This window comes from Felis catus, chromosome A1 (assembly GCF_018350175.1).
Source record: "Felis catus isolate Fca126 chromosome A1, F.catus_Fca126_mat1.0, whole genome shotgun sequence".
Taxonomy (NCBI): domain Eukaryota; kingdom Metazoa; phylum Chordata; class Mammalia; order Carnivora; family Felidae; genus Felis; species Felis catus.
Window position 1 is genome coordinate 32701285 of NC_058368.1, and position 22756 is coordinate 32724040.

Consider the following 22756-nt stretch of genomic DNA (forward strand, 5'->3'; position numbering starts at 1 on the left):
GAGCCTCGCGTCAGGCTCTGGGCTGATGGCTCAGAGCCTGGAGCCTGTTTCCGATTCTGTGTCTCCCTCTCTCTCTGCCCCTCCCCCGTTCATGCTCTGTCTCTCTCTGTCCCAAAAATAAATAAACGTTGAAAAAAAAAAAGAATAATAGATACCCTAAATAATGAAAGTAGATATGAGTGTTAGTGAATATTCTGTGAAAGAAAGTATCGTGGGAGGAAAACCACAAAGATTCAAAGACACAGTGAGACTAGAGGCAGCATTATTATTTGCCTTCTCAACTACAGTATAGAAACTGCATGAGGGCAGGGATTTATTCACAGTAATGTATTCATATTTGTATCTCTAGGGAATATCAGAATGCCCCAAACGCAGTACATGTTCAACTAAGAACGTGTCCAATAAACAATTAATGGGTATAAATTATTGGTACGACTTAAATGAATTCTCCCATTTTTAAGAATTTTGTGTTTTTCTTTTCTTTCCAATATAATTTACTCTTACACACTTAAATTTAGTCTTGTTTTCTATTTGTCATTCTTGTCTTAGGTTTTGAAAAAAAACACGTATTTATCCACTCCACCTACTGATAGCCCTTTGTATCTCATCTTTGTGGACTACCTCTTCAAGTTTTGGTATATCCAGTTGCCTTGAGATACTTTCTGAGCTTCCAAGAAGTTGATTATGATATTTAGTTGATTATGATATTATCCTCTTCTTGACTACTGAGTCCTAAGCTTGGTAATTCAACTCCACTGAAATGGAAAGACTTTAGACATAAGTCACATTTTAAGATTTTTCACAATTTGTTTTAATTTGTACAAGTTAATTCACCGGAGCCTTTCCTAAATACATGAGGGAAGGTATGATATAGAAGGGGAAATTCAAAAGTCAACCAAGAGTCCAAGGTATAATTTAGTTGTCTATTCAGCTAAAACTAGCTTCTAAAATAGATGAATATTTTTTTTTTCAGAGAGAATCAAAATAGTTGTTCAGTGTAGCAAGACAGCTGCTTACTTTTAAATTGAATACCATTCTGTGCTCAGTTTGGGGAGCAAAGACCTATCAAAGTGGTTTACCAGTTCCATTCCAGCACAGGTAAATGTGTCACATGGTTAAACAGAACTCTTACCCTTAAACAAAGCTATAAAGTGATAATCCAAGATTCTTGCTATTTTCAGTCATATATGTCATAGTACAAAGAATAGTTTCATGTTTAAAAATTAACACCAAATAATTCTACATTATCTGGATTTGTTGGCGTAGCAATTGTTCTTTGTAAAAAGGTCTACTTATTTAGTATAATTTATATTTGTTGGCCTGTCATACGGTCATTTTTTTATTCTTTCCATTTTTCTGTTTCATTTGCAGTCTTTTGCATAGTGACCACTGAAATATGTTTCTAACTTAATGTCATTTAAGTGTATTTTATATATTCTTTAACACAATCTATATTGTAGTAAATTTATATTCACTCTGCAGACTCTCTCTTCTCTAATTATAAGGTGAATTTAAAATGTTTTATTTTAGTTAATGTTTAACTTCTAAGCCTGTCTATCTTTATTTTTCTTCCCATATTTCAATTTATTCAGCTTGAGAAGACAATGTAGCAGTTGTACAAAAAGCATTCTTGTTGAAAATTCCCAGTAATGATAAATGAGTAATCCAATTCCAATGAAATAAGTGAATCTATAAGAAGGGAATTGCTCTATATATTAGTTTACTGTTATCCACACTTCTACATCACCTTTTGGGTTGGTGAATTCGGAATTATGCATATGAATAACACCTTTCCCAGCTGTCAATTCATTATTGCTAACCCCTAATGTGGAGTAGTAATATTTATTGTCCATTACATTCATCTCTAAATGTAGAATCAGATTTACTCATTAGTTCTCTCATCAGACACAAAGTCCATTTCAAAATGAGTCATGTTACATGAAGGCATAACATATTGTCCTATAAACTCTGGATATCTTATTTTGAAGACCTATTGTTAAATGAACTGCAAATCATTTCTTGATGATACCTCTGATGCTTCTGATGGATGGTGTGAAGAGAGTTTTGTCTCAGTGGTTAGATATATTTCTGACATGCAGATAAGGTATATGAGCATGTTTTAGTTAATGCAATTGTTATGATGAGGCTGTTGGAAGAATTATAAAATCATAAAAGGCTGGAACTTTTGGGAAGCAGTAAATAAAAAAAATCTAACAAAGAGCCTAAATAATAACTTAAAAACAAAACTTGTTTAGAAGTAGTTTTCCTGAGCAAACTATGCCAGAAATTATTTTAATGCTTTGCTAATGGAAATATTCACTCCCTGAACCTTATATTTTATATATTTGTCTAATACCTACCATATAACAATTCAAGCACGCAGTTAATATTATAGTACATAATATTATAATTTATATTTATAGTCATCCTGATTTTCCTACAGTATATGAACGATGGGTTTCTGAAGAAAAAAAATAGTAGTCCCAGAACTTTAGATATGAATCTTACTTGGCTGAGAGGAATTAGAAACATTTAATTACTTCAAGATGTGCAGGAACTCAGTTTCAGCAGTGGTGGAGGCAGGCCCCATTTCTCTGTCTCCTCATTTTGTCTGACTTTCTGTGTCTGTTTCTGCATGTTAGGAAGGTCAGCGGTTTCTCTTTCTCTTAACACTAATAGTGTTATGAGTGGTCTATAAGTAGACCACTGCACACCTTGGTAAAACATACCTCACCCATGCTGGAGGCTGAACCCTGTCCACAATAGGCAAAGAGAGTCTCTGCAGACAACTGGACTGAAAGAAAAAGAGGCTAAGTCTCAAAATCAGAGTATACGTGACACACATAGGCCTGGGGGAACAGCTGACACTGAACTGCAGGGCACTACAGGACCTCTTCATAACACTATTATTGTTAAGAGAAAGAGAAACAGCTGACCTTCCTAACACACAGAAACAGACACAGAAAGTCAGACAAAATGAGGAGACAGAGAAACATCTCCCAGATGAAAGTACAGGAACAAACCACATCATGGGACTAAAACAAAATGGTTAGAAATAATATGCTTGAGAGAAAAGTTAAAGTACTGATCCTAAAGAAACTCACTTGACCAGAGAAAAGAGTGGAGGACATCGGTAAGATCCTTAACACATAGATAAAAAAACCAAAAAAAAACAAACACAAAAAAACAAAAAAACAAAACAAAAACAAAAACAAAAAGCAACCAATCAGACATCAAGACCACAATAAATGAAATTAAAAATATATATGATGGAATAAATAGCAGGCTAGATGAAGCAGGGGAATGAAATAATGACCCAGAAGACAAAATAATGGAAAGTAACCAAGTTGAGCAAAGGAAAGGAAAGAGAATCATGCAAATAGAGTAGTCTTAGGGAACTCAGAGACTCCATCAAGTGTAATAACATTTGCATTATAGGAATATCAGAAGAAGAAGAAAAAAAAAGGGGGCAGAAAAGTTATTTGAAGAAATAGTTGAAACTTCCATAATCTGGGGAAAGAAACAGAGGCAGGTACAAAGGCACAGAGATCTGGGAGGCACAGAAATCTCCCCATAAATTCAAACCAAGAAGGGCCACACCAAGATACATAATAAACAAATTAGTAAAAAGCAATGATAAAATTGAATAGGTTTTAAAAGATGTGAAGTTATGTTTCTTTCTTTGAAGGTACTTTACAATGTAATATATAAAATAATATTACATTTTATCTTTAAATCAAGTATCTTTAAATGAAGTATTAGTTCACTTTTGCATCTGTTGGATATTTACTTTTTATTTGTAAGGTTCAGTGAGCCCAGTAAATATATACCTTTTAGTTTTGGTTTAACTCTCTTAGTACAATAAAGATTTTCCTCCAGTTCATTGCTCAGTTAATTGTTGAGGTAAATTCGGGAACTATTTCATGTGATTAAATTTATGACTTTTATTTGTCTTTGAAAGCTAACTAAGGGGAATGTTTTTGAAGAGATTTGTGGAGATACAGCTAAACATCCCACAATATACTGTAGAAGCAGAAGCAAAGTTCAGTCTGTTAGAGACAGATAACCATATCATTATTACACCTGTTCTGTCTTCACGCTGAGTGTGAGTTTTTTGGGTCCTGATATACTTCTTGTCCAGGTCTGTGAATCCTTCGATGCCCAGTACCAGAGGAAAGCATGTTTTTGGCAGGAGAGCATGTTCCTATGTGTCATTCTTCCAAGATGAGTAAATACTTCTAGCTGGGAAATATAGCCTTACCTACTAAATAAGCATAGCCTCTTATCCATTAGGCTACAGCATCTACCTAGGTAAGACCTTCATTCTGTGGTGACACACGCCTGATGGAGAGCAGAAAAAATGGAACAAAGACAAAGGAAAATTGGGAATTACTGGAAAGCATCATTATTTTAGTTTTTGAAGATAGTGTTATTTCAGGAATGGCTAAGACTAGATCATGAAAGCTCAACTTTCCTCATTTACCAAATAGAGCTGTATTCCTTCATCATTTGAGGGTAGCAATCACAAATATTAACTCCAGAGTTACACTACCTTGTAAATTCTAGATTTAGTACTTTTAACTCTGTGATCTTAGGCAAGTTATTTACTTTCTCTGCCCCAGTTTCCTAATATGTAAACAAAGAAAATAATAATCCCTGTGCAATAGTCTTACTTGATTGATTAAATGGGTTATTACAGGTAGAACTCTCCAAACATTGTTATTATTCAATAAATATGAGTTATCATAGGGCATTGCTGTCCCTTGGAAGCTGGTAAACTTCCAAAGGAATAAAGCATGTTCTGTAAATCACCTTCTGTCAGTAAAATGACTACCACTGTTTGTAATCACTGTCACAATGAATCATAGCAAACTAAAGGAAAAATACTACAGAATATTTCAAAGTCTTATTTAAATGCTTTGCTAGAACAAAGACCATAGGGTAGCTGAAGGAGGGTTAAGATATAGTAAATGTATAATGTCTATATATAACAAACTATAATCATATGACTCTTTCACATGATTGCATTTATTTTACACTTTTTTGTGTATTATGCATGAGCTTATTGAACACACAAAAAATGAGTCTAGGATATCCCTCTTATATTTCACTGATGAGCAATTATTTGTTCATTTATCAAGCATTTAGAGAAACTACCGAGTCAGACATCACGCTGCTTAACTTTACTGGATCATCAAAGGAGAAAAAATAAAAGCCGTAGCCTTACAAAGGTGGCATTCATTCATAGGTTGATACATTCATATATACATAATGAGCATTTATACCACACCAGATACAAGTATAGCTACTGTATATCCAAATTGATCTGAATACACACCATGTGGTCCAGTAGACCAGTTGCCAATTCACAGCATTACATTAGCATATATGTCAGCAGAATTTAACAATCTGCTTATTCACCAAAAATGAAGTTGACCAGATAGAGGGACAATTACTCTAGGTTGAGATTTTAAACAAATTGACAGCATAGTCAAGAAGAGGAGCTGTAGGTGTGCGTGGGTGGCTCAGTCCATTGAGCATTTGACTTTGGCTCAGGTCATGGTCTCATGGTTCAGTTTGTGCGTTCCAGACCTACACTGGGCTTGCTACTGTCAACGCAGAGCCTGCCTAGTATCTTCTGTCCCCCTATCTGTCTGCCCCTCCCCTCTGTCTCTCCTGAAGTAGAAATGAAATGATCCAAATATCACACTGCCATAAAGCACTGCTATGGTGTTAAATATATATACAATAATGACCCTGAAATAGATGAAGACAAACTAATATGAAGAAATAACAATATTATAATAAACATGGTATTTAAAACCTAGGCATTAAGCTTTCTTCGAATGAATAAGTTTAATGTAAAAAAAAGGACATATTCACTTAGCATAACACTCTCCAGTTCCATCCATGTTGCTACAAAAGGCCATATTTCATTATTTCTCATTGCCAAGTAGTATTCCATTGTGTATATAAACTGCAATGTCTTTATCCATTCATCAGTTGATGGACATTTAGGCTCTTTCCATAATTTGGCAATTGTTAAAAGTGCTGCTATAAACATTGGGGTACAAGTCATACGGAGAAAGACAGATACCATATGTTTTCACTCTTATGTGGCATTGGGGTACAAGTCATACGGAGAAAGACAGATACCATATGTTTTCACTCTTATGTGGATCCTGAGAAACTTAAGAGAAGACCATGGGGGAGGGGAAGGAAGAAAAAAGTTAGAGAGGGAGAGAGCCAAACCATAAGAAACTCTTAAAAACTGAGAATAAACTGAGCATTAATGGGGGGTGGCAGGGAGGGGTGGGTGGGTGATGGGCATTGAGGAGGGCACCTGTTGGGATGAGCACTAGGTGTTGTATGGAAACCAATTTGACAAAAAATTTCATATTAAAAAAAAGGATAGTACCTATAGGTATATACATCATCTGTTTTTACGAAGGTTCTTTCCAAATCTTGTTGAAAAAAATAGTATATTCTCATTAGATTACTCTCAAATTATTTTATGTCAAGTTCATGAAACTCAGTTATCAACTCTAGCAATGTCCTGGTTGCAAGAATATGCAAAGTATCATCTTAAATATTTTGGACTACATATATAAAAGTATATAAAAATTTTACCTACACACAAAATTTGAAATTAAAAAAAATAGTAATAAATTTAACAGTTGAGCTCTTTTCATTTACAATCCCTAATTTTATATTTATTTAGTTCTTTTAAAATTTGAGTATAACTGTGGCGCCTGGGTGGCTCAGATGATTGTGCGTCTGACTTCAGCTCATGTCTTGATCTCGCCGTCTGGGAGTTCGAGCCCCGCGTTGGGCTCTGGGCCGACAGCTCAGAACCTGGAGTCTGCTTCGGATTCTGTGTCTCCCTGTCTCTCTGCCCCTCCCCTGCTCACATTCTGTCTGTCTGTCTGTCTCTCTCAAAATAACAAATAAACGTTAAAAAAATTAAAATTTGAGTATAGTTGACATATAATGTTACATTAATTTCAGGGGTACAGCATAGTGATTCAACAATTCTTATATTTCACTGATGAGCAATTATTTGTGCTCATCAGTGCTCACTATGGTACTTACCATCTTTCACCATACAAAGTTATTACCATATTACTGACTATATTTCTGATGCTGTGCTTTTCATCCCTGTGACTTTTTTTATTTTATAACCAGAAGTTTCTACCTCTTAATATATTTACTTAGTTTTTCTGTTATGATAAATACTGATTAAGCCAAGTACTTGTGAAACATTTTGAATCCTGTATTATCTTACGGGACATCTTTATCAATTTGTGTGTATGAGTGTTCAGCAGATACAGTTATCCTTAAACAACAAGAAAATGACACTTCAGGACTATCTGATTTTTTTTAGCTAAACGTAATGCCAATACCAATAGTAAAGCAACACTGGTATAATGCCAATGTTTGCATTCTTTGTAATACTACTAGAGATCAATATTTGTTTGGTATTCTGTAAAACACCTGCATTTCTTTCACAGGATATGCTGATGAATGTCTGTTTTTCCACAGTGGAGAAGTGAGTGCTCAGTTATATTTTATAGAAAATTGATATGATTTCACTATCCTCAGGCAGACTTGTAATTCTTACTTTTTGATGGAGTATGCATATGATGGATTGCATATTTTGTATGAGGCAAATATCAATCACATTGATATGGAATTTTGTTAAAAGACATTAAAAAATTTTAATTCACATTTACTTTCTTCATATATCATGCAGAATGTACTTAAAAGGTATTTGTCTTTGTAGATATATGTTCATAAGACAGAATTTGCAGTTGCATGCAACAGAAATTGATTCTGAGTAATTTAAGCATTAGGAGAATTTACTGATTGATTATTAGGTAGCCCATAAATTCACCAGCAAAATGAAAGGACAAGGCTTAGCAAATGAGGAAGGAAAAAGGGAATCTAGAGAATAAGGACTGCTGTCTAAATCATTTCACAGAAGCAATCTGTGAGGACCATTTTTCTTCCAGTGGACACAGATTGTTTCAGCTTGTACTACCACAACCACAACTACCAATGTCACCAACCATAAATTGACTTTGCTGCCATTTTTGCTATGGATGACCCTGAAAACTGATATGGCTTCCATTGATATCGTTATTGAATTTTTTGTCTCTGCTTATTTTAATCACTAGTCCAGATTAAAAGATCCACATAAACATGTCTGATTGGGAAAAATTTATACAGTGGGGAATTTCCCATATATAAGAATGGTATTAAATTGCTTGACAATAAAACAAGTAGAAACATCCAGTACATTTCATGCTACGGTATGCCACAACCGATATACACGATTTTTCCCCCAGAGGGTAATTCCAATAAAAAAAAAAAGCAGCAAAATGTATTCCTAAAAAAAATGCAATGATATCTTCTCAATTAAGCCTCACATAGCTAGTTTAAAATTAATTCCCTCTCCGGGGTGCCTGGCTGGCTCAGTCGGTTAAGCATCTGACTTCGGCTCAGGTCATGATCTCACAGTCTGTGAGTTCGAGCCCCGCGTCGGGCTCTGTGTTGACACCTCAGAGCCGGGAGCCTGCTTCCGATTCTGTGTCTCCCTCTCTCTCTGCCCCTCTCCTGTTCATGCTCTTTCTCTGTGTCAAAAATAAATAAAATTAATTCCCTTTCCAAAGAAGATTAAGGAAGGAAGGAAGGAAGGAAAAAAGGAAGGGAGACCATCAATCAAATACAAAATATGTAAATGTGTATCTCTTGGCTGCATCGGGTCCAAATTCAGAATCTCTAGGTGATGTATACTTCCCCTCTGGTTTTAGTCCTTATACTGTCATGGTGTTCTGCAACCTATTCGCAAAAATGTTAAGAGAAGAGAAAGAAAGAGAAATTATTTAAAATGCCTGAACTTTGGGGCACCTGGGTGGCTTAGTCAGTTAAGTATCTGACTTCAATTCAGGTCATGATCTCATGGTTTGTGGGTTTGGGTTTGAGCCCTACGTTGGGCTCTCTGCTGACAGCTCAGAACCTGGAGCCTGCTTCAGATTCTGTGTCTCCCAATCTCGTTGCCCCTACCCCACTCATTCTCTCCCTCTCTCTCTGTCTCTCTCTCTCACAAATAAGCCATAAAATAAATAAATAAACTGCCCGAACTTTTATTTTTCAGCAATTATAAGCTCTTAGTTGTTGAATTTGTATAGAAGTAGAGTGAACTTTCATTGATATTTTCCTCTGGATGTGGCAGTACATAGAGCATTCCAGGGAATTACCTGGATTCCATTCCTTCCCTCCCTTGCTCTGTTCTATAGAAACAACCTTATCTCCCCTGGATGGTCAAGATCAGTCATCCCAATCAATACTGTAACCCCACTGATTTCTGCTGACTCAGAGGTAAGAGGAAACCAAAAGATTGGGAGGTAATCTCAATCTCCATTTAAAATGATATTATTATGTATCTCCTGATGGAAACATTTTTTCTTTGGGTGTTGCATCTTCCAAAACTGAAGAAGCCGTAGTTGCAGGGAAAGGAAGCAGTCTGTGAAAAGATCGGTAGGCATCATTGTGAGAGGTGTCATTCTAATTTCCATCCTTTGACTTTAGAATGCATACCTTCTAGTTAGATAAGCGAGCTTACCATTTTATGATGTCTGGTTTGGGTGCTGTACCACTTCTGGAGGGACAGAATCCTCAAACTTGGAAGGAATTCTATACTTCTGAAACTGTAGCAGTATCTTCAATAAGTTATTCCATACATCAATAAAGCTAATATCTGAATATTTTACAAATAATTAAAAGAATATCTTCATCAGAAATAGGTTGTATGGGGGCCATGATGGTGAATAATATATATTATGGTTGGCAGAAAAAAAAATAGATGTAGTTGCTCCTCTTTAAGATGACTCCAGACACTTCCCCCCACTGCGCCCCCTGGCATGTATGTGCCTTTTTGCCAGTGAGAAGTGGTATTTGTGAAAAGATTTCTTCCTTCTACTTAAATCAGGATTTCCTTAGTGACTTGATTGGCCAGTAAAATGCACTGAGGTGATAGTTCAAACTGCTAAAGGTTGGTGATATTAAGCCTTGCCACTTTTGCTCAGATTCATTGAAGTGCTTTTAGAACACTGAAATAATTGACTTGGGGCATTGGCCACCTTCTAAGAAGACCAAATACCCAGAAACAGTTATACTATGATAAGCCCAAAGCAAATAGAATCTGAAGGAGAAATATCATATGGAGAGAAAGAGGCGAGGGGCAGAGACTCACTAAGGAACACTCAGGAGTCAGACAGGTGAATGAAGAAGCCAATTTGGCAGTGGATTCTCCAACATAAGCTCACCTCAGCTGATGCTATTTGATTTAGAAATGAACAGCCCAGTTTTGAGGAATTTGTTATGTAGGAACAGATAACTAGATAAGTGATAGATAAGGAAGTTCAATCCAAATATAGTATCTCTTCTCATGAGAACATATTTCTAGTCCTTCCCTGAAGGAAAAAGTTCAGTATAATCAAGCTGCCAACAAATGGCTTGTCCACTCAGGTATATAGCACCACATCAGGTGCTTGGGTTGCTCCTTGCCACTGAGCACTGAGAAGCAGTAGTGGCTAGATTGGCCTGACCTAGAGAATCCATGTTTTTGACCCCATGCATAGTCTCCATTGTTGCCATTTTACTTTGTTTATGGGTATACCAAACAAGCTGGGAGTTAAGGGTGACTGACATCACCTTTACACTCAATCAGTGAGCATGTCCATAATGGAGATCTATGCAAGGGATTCCATGGGACAAAGATTTTCTTAAAGATCAAGCGTATTTTTATATTTTATTTTATTTTATTTTATTTTATTTTGAGAAAGAGACAGAGACAGAGAGAGTGAGAGAGGGAGCAGCATAGAGGGAGAATCCGAAGCAAGCTCCAGGCTGTCAGCATGGAGCCTGATGCAGGGCTTGAACTCACGAACCGTGAGATCATGACCGAGCTGAAACCAAAGTCAGATGATTAACTGACTTGAGCTACCCATGTGCCCTGAGCCTATGTTTAATAGTTATCCCTCAAAACATTGTTCAAGTCTCCTTCTCTCCAGTCTTCTAACCTTTTTTCTTCTAAGTCCCAGTTCAAAATCATTAATTACTTCCTATACATTAATATAGATCCTTATCTCAAGATCCTGATAGTATAGATCCTTCTTTATTTCCAGAAAAATTAGCAATATTATGCTCAGATTTATGTTTTCCTCATTTACAGATCTTGAATTGAATTGAACCATAGCAACAATCTCCTTCCAAATGGTTTCAGTATGTCATTAAGAGTTGTTTGTGAACCAGATTCTAGTTTGTTTGTTTGTTTAGAGTCAACTGGTCATAGGCAATTACCCTTGAAATCATATGTGGGAGACTAAGGATGCAACTTAAGTTCTATCACTAGACCAAGATCTGTTTTTCAAAAGAAGAACATTATAAAGAGGGAATATCTTGGCTCCAAAGCTAGTGGACTCCATTGTAAGCCTATTAGCAGGGATTTCTGCATCTTTACAGTATCCCTATCCATCGTAGACATTTTGATATTCAGAAAATTTTGATATTTGATATTTAATTGTTGATATTTAAGTACTGAATAGCAATGCTGCTTTTTTATAGGTTTGCCCAAACCAGCTGGGAAACCTTGCACTGAAAGCCACCCAAAGCTATGAATCTCTTATGTCATTTAAGGAATAAATGAGAACATCAGAATGCTTAGCATTCAAAAATGAAGCAAAGTCACCTATATTACAACTTTATTAGTAGTTGAGGGTGTAAGATGCAGAATAGTTCTTCACTTTGGAGGGGATATGTAATATTTCTCTGGCAAATAACCAGAAAATTTGTTAGGGTAGCAGGTCATGGGTGTTGTCTTGGACCTCTAGCATGCATCTATCTTGTCAAATCATTTAGGAACAGCTCTACAGATTCATATAGTATTATTTAACTTAAATAATCATTTATAGTAATGTTTTGTGTAATTTTTATATGACAAGGATACCTTGAATTTATAATGGTTTAAAGCCAATAAATTTTATGCCAATACCTTGCTGTCTTGATGATGACAGCTTTGTAGTAGAGGCTAAAGTCTGGGATTGTGATGCCTCCTGCTTTGGTCTTCTTCTTCAAAATTCCTTTGGCTATTCGGGGCCTTTTGTGGTTCCATATGAATTTTAGGATTGCTTGTTCTAGTTTCAAGAAGAATGCTGGTGCAATTTTGATTGGGATTGCATTGAATGTGTAGATAGCTTTGGGTAGTATTGACATTTTGACAATATTTATTTTTCCAATCCATGAGCAGGGAATGAGACTCTTAAAAACTGAGAACAAACTGAGGGTTGATGGGGGGTGGGAGGGAGGAGAGGGTGGGTGATGGGTATTGAGGAGGGCACCTTTTGGGATGAGCACTGGGTGTTGTATGGAAACCAATTTGTCAATAAATTTCATATAAAAAAATAAAGCCAATAAATTTTAGAGCAAGGTAGGAAATGTATATTGCTGTCTCTTACAGATAAAAGGCAGCTAGTTATGCTCTTCTCCATTTTGGACAAGAGATAAAAGTGTTTTTATCCTAATAAGTGTATACTGATTGCCAGGGACTGTTTGATTTGTTCAAGCGATAAGTTCCTATCAGGAACAATAGCTGTAATTACATTTGCAGGTGATTAATTGTAAGACAATCCACTGCCATTCTCAAATATAATCTATCCCTGTACTAGAAAGTACAAATGTGGATGTGATAAGAATCAATATTCTTGAACCCTACAATCCTTCAATATGACACTAATTCTTCTATTCCCCTTGAAGTTATAATATTGGTATTAAGTTGCTATTCACAATTTTGTTAGTGGGAGTTCCAAATCTTTCCACTTGACTCTTCTACCATCATAACTATTATGTCTATATGAAGCAAACATTGTGGGTGTTCTTCCAGTGGGTAAAAGTATTTATTATAGTAATACATATTGGGGATAGGAATAAATATAGTATGGGTGATAGCTGTGAGTTAAACTACCATGACGTGGATTTAGAACAAAATGAAGTTTATCTTCTGATTCCATTACGCCTGCTCTTACCTATGGATCACAGAATTATTCTTAAATCTTTAGGAATTAGTATTATCTCAGAATCAGTGTCCAATAACACCTCAAGGATCTGAATATTGCACCTAGTGTAAACAAGAGGTCTGAAAGAGTTGAGAGAATAGCAGCATTACTTGTGGATGGCCAGAGAATTTCCATTTTTCTATTGCTCTTTGTGTTGGGAGGTGGGAGAAAAGTCCCACCTGTGGATGATTTTTGTGCCCATGTGACTCTGTGGTTTAGAATGAAGTGATCAGAATATCGTCTAAAAAATTATCCACATAGTATACCAAGTAAATATATCTATTTCAGATTAATAAGGTCTAAACTGAAGTAATTAACTTTATAACTTGTAATGAATAAGTATGTTTTCAGAAATGTAGTATAAAAATACAGATCTTGGCTAGAAGATGTGTTATCTATCGATGCAAAATCTAAATTTAAAAGTCTCTCTAGTCTACACACCTAATATCAGTGAATATAATCTCTCAAAAAAGCAAATGAATGACATAAGAGTATTTTAATTTTATTTCAAAATAATCAAGTGAAGTTGTTTTAGTAGCTACAAAATTCAGAAGCAATCTTGATAAATCTAGAAGAGACTAAACTTTGTTATTTAGATGGCTCAGGAGAGTTTATGCAAAGGTATTTTGGCTCACTGAATATATTTTACACTTACTCGCACTATTATTTTAAAGAATTTTACTACTCATACATTTTCTCTACTAGAACACTAGTGTAAATACATTGAGGACTCTATGAAGTAATTGCATACTCTAGGGGTTTAATTAACAACAAAGAAAATGTATATTAATGACACAGGCTGTTTTCAATTAATAACTTATCTAAATTAATTATTACTATTATGGTTAATATTAAATGTATATTGTTCAAAACATGACTAGACTTTCAAAATTAATAGGAAGAAAGTATTGTGTTCTACTTTATTTTATGTATTTAATCTTAAAAGCTGAAAATAAAATTTATGAATTACAATATTTGAAGCTAAATTTTATTAACATTAACAGTAAATATTTCATTTAATTATTTTTTTGTTTTCCCTTATTTATAGTCTGGCATATTATATTTGTTAAATAGCTATATTGTCAAAGAGGCTTTTCTAATGTTAAACACCCAATGACGTTTTGTCTTCTGAAATGTATAGTCAGTGATTGGCTTAAGGGAAGAGTTACACATTTCTTCTGTTTGCTTTTTTCTTTTTTTTTTTTAAGAGTTATACTTTTCTGAAGGAAAACAGGGTGTTAGTGCCCCACGATTTCTCAGGTTATTAAATAGGAATGTTAGTAAACATAAAAGGACTACTGAGAATGTTTTCTTTCTCTGGATCCTTTAATTAACAAATATTTAATGCATGTCCCTACTTTACCAGTCTTTGTGGTAGGTACTGGGTATGAATACTGTATAAAATAGACAACAGCTCCCACTTTCATGCAGGTCATATCAACACCACTTTTTTGACTCTCTTCATTAAACCCTGTTTATTCTTTGACTACCTTTTTGAATCATGTTTTTTTTTCCCTCCACACCATTCAGTTAAAATTGATCTTACTGTATTTGCTAATGACACTCTACCTAGTATATGTGTGAAATATGTTTATGTCCTCATAGTATTCGATGGCTATGAATTTGACATTGTGGAAATGCTCTTCTGTTTTCTGAGAATTTTTAAAAATACTATTTCTTTTATTCTTAAACAATACTCTATTATCTGTGTGTTTTTTTCTTTGCTTCTCTTCCTCCGCTTGCCTCTTAGATGATTATGTTGTATTTCAAGACTTTCCTCAATGCTTTACTCTTTCCCTGTGTATATGTACACCCTCTTTTTGCCTTAAAACCTATAAAAGAGGAGAAAATTCAGAAGATTCAGGAAAGCACACAACCAAAACTCACACAATTTTGATGTCCAGTGATGGACCTTTCATGGACTTAAAGCCAATAAAAAGGCAGTTTTTCCTGCTGAATTGCTTTCTAGTCCTCAAAGGAACTGATTTCAACGTGCAGTTGCAGTTCAGGAGAGGATCAGAACAAAGGCAATCTATGAATATTTCCCCCGGGTGTTCCTAGAACCCAGTGAAAGGATTTATTCTGGGAAATAAGCATGTATGCATGTGAACAGAAGTAACCACATACAGTACAGGCTGAGGAAAATTTTGTGACTGTAAAATTAGGTGAAGAAACAAAATATTTTACAATGGAAGTGGTGGAAATTGAGGTGAAATGCTTTAGTAGACTATTTGCTTACAAAATTCTTCGTGGCTCAGAAGTTTTTTACACAGCTAATTTTATGTATGTTTCTCATTTGAATTTGTGAGAATTATGTACTTTACCTATTACTTAGGATATTCTGAGAATTTTTTTAAAATATTATTTTTTTATTCTTCAACAATTCTTAAACAATTGGGAAGAAGGATCTGCCATTTTCTGAATCCTTAAAAGAATTGTCAACTTTTGCTTTCCTACTTTTTCTCCTCTCATTCTCTACAATACCACTGAACTGCCTTGTGCCCATGTCACTCCATGTTCGCTGCTCTTGTCAAAGTCTGAACTGACGTCTGCCTGCTAAGTTCAATGTTCTGTTCTTGGTTCTCATCTCACTTGCCTTCTCAACATTATTTAGTATTTTATCGCTCTCTCTTTGAAACACTTTCATTGCCACACTCCCAGGAATCAAACTATCGTGTTTGTCTTTGTTTTTCACTAACTGCACTTTTTCAGCTAGCTGCACTAGCTGCGCTTTTTTTTTCTCACCTTCCTGTTTCTTTGATTCCTTAATGTAGGAGGGGTCCTTGGACTTTTCCATCCAAACTCACTTGCATGGCAAATTTATTTGATTCCGAATAAGTATGTTAGGCCCATAATTCTCCTTTGAAATTCAGACTCATTTACCCAAATGTGTCTTCAGTTTGTTCACTTCAAAATTGGATTACCCAATCTAAATTTGCAACCAGTGCCGTCAACCTATTCCACCATCCATCTTCTTTAACTTAGATGTGGTTAAACATCTTAAATTACCTGTAGTCATCTCTTTTGATCACACTGCATCCTATGTGTCAAAATATCTGGCTTCTTCTTCCTTCAAAATACAACGGAGTGGATCTTCCACTTCTAACACTGGTTCCATCCTGGTAAAGCTGCTGTTATCTTTGACCAAGATAGTTGTGATAACCTGCTATATGGCCTTCCTGCTTAAACCCTTTTTCTTACAGTAAATTCTTGGCACACTTGTAGGAGTTTTCTTTTGTAAATATACATCAGTCTGTCACTCATGGTTTTCCATTTTATTCAGATAAAATCAAAGTCTATACAATAATCTATAAAGCCTATATATATAGGGATTCTTTATGTCTGCGACAGAATTTTATCCTACTCTGTCCCTTGATGATTTATTTCTATTCATCCTGGCCTTTTTTAGTTTTCCAGTGTCCTCCTTTCAAATGTTCCTCTTGGCTCCTGACCTTTGTACTGGCTGTTGGCTTTTTTTCAAATATCCATGACTTATTGCTTCATTTCCTTTAATTTTTGCTAACATTTCACTGGTCATTGAGGCCTTGTCTGACTGCTTTTTTTTTTTTTTAAAGTTTATTTGTTTATTTTGAGAGAGACAGAAATAGCATGAGTGGGAATGGGGCAAAGAGAGGGAGAGAGAGAATCCCAAGTAGTCTCTGTGCTGCCAGCACAGAACCAAGAGTGGGAGGCTTAGTCAACTGAGCCACCCACGTGCCCCTAATCTGACTACTCTTAAAATAGTATAATCCACTTAGTATAATCCACTCTTCTTATTCTGTTTTATGTTTTTCCATGCCATACATAATCTTTTAAATATACTACCTAGCTTACCTGATTATTTTTTGTCTTTGCTAACATATGTCTTCTCTAACATGTAAGATCTATGATGTTAAACATTTTAATCTGTTTGTTTCCTGCTGAATCTTCACCATCTAGCATAATTCTTACTGCATAATTGTTGAATAATTGAATTGACTGGAGGTCCTGAGATTACAGAAAACTCTGTATGTTATAAAGAACATTGAAGGGATGCCAGCTTTGTCTTGTTCTTGGCCACATCATTTGTGCCTAGCAGCACCAAGAACATAAGAGACCCCTAGTAAATATATGTTGATTTAATAAATGTCCTCTATAACAAGTGCTATAGATTAAATGTTAGTATCCCCCAAATTCATATGTTGAAATCCCAAGCCCTGAGGAGGTGAGGCCTTGGGGAGGGTGGGGATTATGATGTTTGTACCATCATGAATCGGATTAATGTCCTTATAAAAGAGGCCTGAGAAAATCCCCTTGCTCTTCACGATGTTAGCTTCAATAGCCATCAGAGAGGATGGAGGCCCTCACCGGATATCAAATCTTCTTGTGCCGTAACCTTGGATTAATAAATCTTTTATTTATTAAGCTACCCAGTTTATGGTATTTTTTCTATTGAGTAGACTAAGGAAACCATTTTATTTAGCAAATACATTGAATATATATTATATATACATCTATATTTTGGTGCTATAAATATTTTGCCCAAATATTTGTATTTGATTTTTACCTAATTAAAAGTATATACATACTTATCTTTGAAATAAAAATATATTCCCCTATGTTTTAGAGATTTGAAATAGATATAACATTTTATACATGTGTGACATATATAGTTCTGTGTGTGTGTGTGTGCACGCATGTATGTGAGTGTGTTGTATACATATATATGTTATAGTTTGATAAGTTGTATCATCTTAAAATTAGCCAGGAAGGAAAATATTGTGTAAATGTTAATTGGCAGTTTACATATATAAACATATAAAGATAGTGTAATTTTAATATGATTAATCTCACATATTTATGACCACTATAGATTCGATCACAAAGAATCCACTTAAAGCAAGATAAAACATGAAAAAAAGTGTATCATTATTGAAAATAACAAGAGTCTATATGATTATAAATAGTAGTCATTTTTGCTTGTGTATCAACTAAAGTTTCCAAACAAGTAATCAAACTCTATAATTAAATTATGCAATAAAAGGATGGAAATGGAGTTCATTTAACAAGATTCTTCTTTTCTGGTACATTTGCTCCTTTCTCTTTGGCTTGTCCCTTGATATTGTGTCCTGTTTTATGAATGTCACATTAGCTGATAAAGAATCAACTGAGATCTGAAGACAGTGGGAAACACCTGTCACATTGTTGAATTACTCTAAATATTTCCTGTTAATGAGTAATGCATTTCAAAATTATATCCATATTTTTTTCTTGGTCTATATGAATATCACATAAAATAACAGTCTGATACTTTAGTTTTGGTTCCTTTTTTAATTTGAATATTTAAAAATGAGACATTACACTCCTTTGTTAATGACACAGTTATTCAACTAGTTCATTGATTCATTTGTTCTTGAAACGTATACTGAACATTTAGGAGCTGTATACATTAGCAAATCATATTTGGAGCTTACCTATTTTAGAGAAGCTTATAATCTAAAAGCAGAGGCATATATGTATACAACTAATTATAGAATACAGACAGAAGTGAGTTCAAAGGTGAAGGAATATAAAAACAGATGATAGGAATGAAGAGGAAGTAAAGATTATATTGTAACAGAAGATATCAACTAATCTAAAGACAAATATTTATTTGCCCAAGCAAGAGAAGTCAGGAGTTTTAATCAAAGCATTTAATAAGCATTAGTGGTAGGTGTTTGCCTAAAGAGATTCCATTTTTCATGCTGGCATCTGGACTTGCTCTGAAGAAATTGGAGAAAGGAGGGGATGTCTACAGAGGGTCTTGCCTATCTGGCTGTCAACTGCCCAAGCCCTGAGGGGAGGGTACTTGGAAATGAAGTTGATCCTCTTGTGTCTCCCTAGATAGCCTAAAGTTGGGAATTTTAAAGGAATGATTGCTTTGACACTGAACATTTTGAATGAATGAAGTCTGAAGTAGTAGGTCAGAGTCTTGTGGTTCTTCAATGGGACAAATGATAATCCTTTCATTATGGACATGGGGAAAAATGGGGTATTGTCAAGGAGAGGATAGGAGAGTGAATGACAGAAGAGGCACTCATATATTTAAGACAGTGTCCATTAGTCAATGAGTAAAGAGTATTTCAAGTTTTAACAATAAAACACAGGTTTTCTTGCCATTGCCTAAATATCACCATTTTGAGGAAGAGTTTCATATCATAAGAGCAAGAGTGTCATTGAAGCCAACTTTCGAATACTTTTATTTAAAAGGTATTGAATATGGATGGGATCTATCAGGGAATAGAATATATTTATGAAAATTCCTTTGTAATGTCTGCTAAAATTTTCACCGCAAAACTTTTTTTTTTAATTTATTTATACAAAATACTCAAACATGTAATTCTAATTCTAACAGGAATCTTTCATCCCACGCATAGACACACACAAACAAATAAAGAATACAAAGAATTGCTATTTTGGTCAATAAAGCCCATATTTGAGTAACAGATGAAACTATATTGCTTTTTTACTATGTTGACATTTGGCTTTCTTCTTTTACCTAAAATTCAGAAATGCTTAATTTCAGATAAACTTAGCATGTTTACAAATTACTCAGCAGTTGACCTCCATCATAGATATTTTATGGATATATAACTATAATATCAATATATTCTGAGAATAATAAACATTAAATAAATAACCTTAGTATATTCATTATGAAATATACATTTTAGAAATAAATACATTATTTTATTCACAGATATCTTATGCACAAATGAATACCAGAGATATATCAATGGTGATGATTTTTAATGTTTCCTCAGTTAACATTATTAGCTAGTGTTGATAGGAATGTATCTTCTAGAATAGCATATTTTATTACCAAAATCTATCTTTTTAAATAATAAGTAGAATTTTTCAACAAATTCTGTCTTCCTTTAAATTAATCTTTCCTTTCCCAATAGGTTAATTTTCTGTACTTTGTATCTTTAAAGGAGAGAGTTTGTAACTTCCCAATATAATTTATTTCAGAAATATGTAATAGATTATAATAAGTGCAGTAGAAAACATACTGTAGTGTAAAAGATTGTGAAATTCTTTTCTAAAATTTAGAGATGTGAATGATCATTGATGAATCAATCATGCACATTGTGTTTATACAGTTTATATATATATTATAGGCAATAACTAACCTTATTCTTTGTGTAATTAAATTTTATTTATGAAGAGTAAAAATATTGTGACAGTGCTTTCAATAAACATAGTCATTTATGTATGTGAGTACAAACAAGGTAAGTAGTAATTTTCCTTTACTGTCATTGCAAACAACGTAAGGCCTAGTTTAAGACAGCTATACACTGTAGAGTCACACTTTATTGGAAATATTGACTAAGGTATCAATAGTTATGTCTTTTCCACTTATTTCAGATCAGGTCTTCAATGTAATTTTTCTTTCCTGTCAGTATGGTGAGAGTAATAACAGAAGTCTGTTGTTTATATGATATATATGCAGTGCATATGTATGAAGTCCCAGAAAGTGTTCTTCAAATTATTGCTTCTGTAGCCCATTTGGGAGATTGTTATAGTGCCAGTTTCTAGATACAATACCATGAGATTTCTGATCCTGTAGGTCTAGTGAAGTCTAAGGAACACACTACATTTTAAGACACACTGGTTTCATGGTGTATTAAAAAGCAAACACCCACAAAAGGAAAAAACACATAAATTAAGAGTAAATCTTAGTTTTTCTTTTACTTAAAATCATTTAAACAGAATTATATTCAATGAAGGACATTATACATAAAAATAAAAGAATTTTATCCTTTCATTCTCTTGAGGGAAAAATTTCACTGGAATTTTTCAGTTCAGTGAACAAATATGTCTTAAATACTTTCTATGTAACAAACACTGAAAATATACAGTTATGTCAGTATAGTCAACTGGAAATAAAAGTGTGAATTTATTTTTTGCGTATGAATTTCTGTATAAATTAATTTCAGTCTTTTCTGTAACAATGTGGAATATGAAAACAAAAGAAAAATAGTCTTTTTTCCTTTGTCTTTTAAAATGTTAGTGTTTTAATATATTGTCAGTCAGTAATGGAAGGAAGAAAAAAATGCATGATTAAGCCCACCTGATGAACTAACAAAACTCTAAAAAGAAGACTGTGCCTGAATACAGATACTGCTTATACCTTTAAAAATATTTGCCTATGAAAAATTTAAACATTTTAAAGCTGTGAAAACTAATATTAGGCAGCCATAGATTCACTGTTCATATTTTAACAAAAGTTAACTTTTTTGCCAAAGTCAAAGAAAAAATGTGAGTTAACTGGGAAGATAGGAAAGGTAACACACCTAATGATATAACCCTGAAGATTCACTGGGTTATGTCATCCTCTCACCTTGAGTGAAGATGAAAACTGACTTGTTTACAATCAAGGGAGATAGGACGTCACTCCTATGAGTACATCACATTGTGTAAGACTCCATTATAGTAGACTATAAAGAGAGGCTCTACTATTGGCCTTGAAGAAGCAAGCATCTAAACTCACTCTGGGGATGGGGTAAGAAATTAACTTGGAAGCCCTCCTTTCAAGAGCCTTGTAGTTTTCTAATAATCAAAAATATATTCACATATTTAGTGTAATAATATAAATATGAATACCAGTGCATGCTTCTTACATAATCGTTTATCGTAACTGAAAGTACCTTTATTGTGAATCTGTGGATGTGCATTAAAACAAGGTTGAAGAAGAAACTAACACAATGTCAATAGGAATAACCAAATGAGCATGCAATTTTATAGGTCTCAAAGCACATGATGTTTCTTCTGTTCAGAATATTTTCCCTCTTGATCCTGAATAGCTACTTTACTTGTGTTCAGTTTTACAAATCACAGAGCTCTTTATCATTCAAGATTTCCATAACTCTACTCTTCTGCAGTAACTGTGGCTCCTACTCTTTCATATTTTCTTATCATGATGCACTTTTACCAGTATCTGAGATTATTGATAGATTGTTCTGAAGAATTTCCATAAGAACTTAAGCTCCCGTAAGAATAAAGACTACATTTTTCATCACTGCTATCCTAGCAGTAACATCTCAGACATGGTAGTCATTTAAGGAATACTTGTTGAATGAATAGAAACCACAAACACACTGCTAAATTTCGCTTGATGCCTGCTACAGCTGTAAGTGGTAATGATAGGAAAAACGCCTAAGAATATCCCCAAAGCAAAATATAATTGAAACAATTTAAGGAAAAAAGTCTACTAGAGTTAGGATGTAATTCTGGCATGAAAATGATGAAATCTGCGGTTTTTCGACAGACTTACTAAACATGAACGAAAATATAAAATGCCCTCTAAAACCTTTAACTTCATAATTTAGAATGCTTTCTAGACCATTTTGGATTTTTCTTTTCTTTTCTTTTCTTTTCTTTTTTTTTTTTTTGAGACAGGGAGAAAGATTGGGAGGGACAGCGGGGTACAGAGGGAGAGAGAGAAAGATAATCTTAAGTGCTGGACGTAGGGTCTGATGTGTGGCTTGATCTCACAACCTTGAGATCCTGACCTGAGTTGAAATCAAGAGTTGGACACTTAACCAACTGACCTACCCAGGTGCCCCTAGACCTTTTTAAAATTCATTCTTTCTCATTTTTAAAATTCATTCTTTCTCATT

At 34.4% G+C, this 22756-nt stretch overlaps 1 pseudogene; it reads left to right on the plus strand.

Annotated features, from left to right (window-relative positions):
* Positions 1-22756, plus strand: part of LOC101093574 — a 78862-nt pseudogene that overhangs the window by 26799 nt on the left and 29307 nt on the right.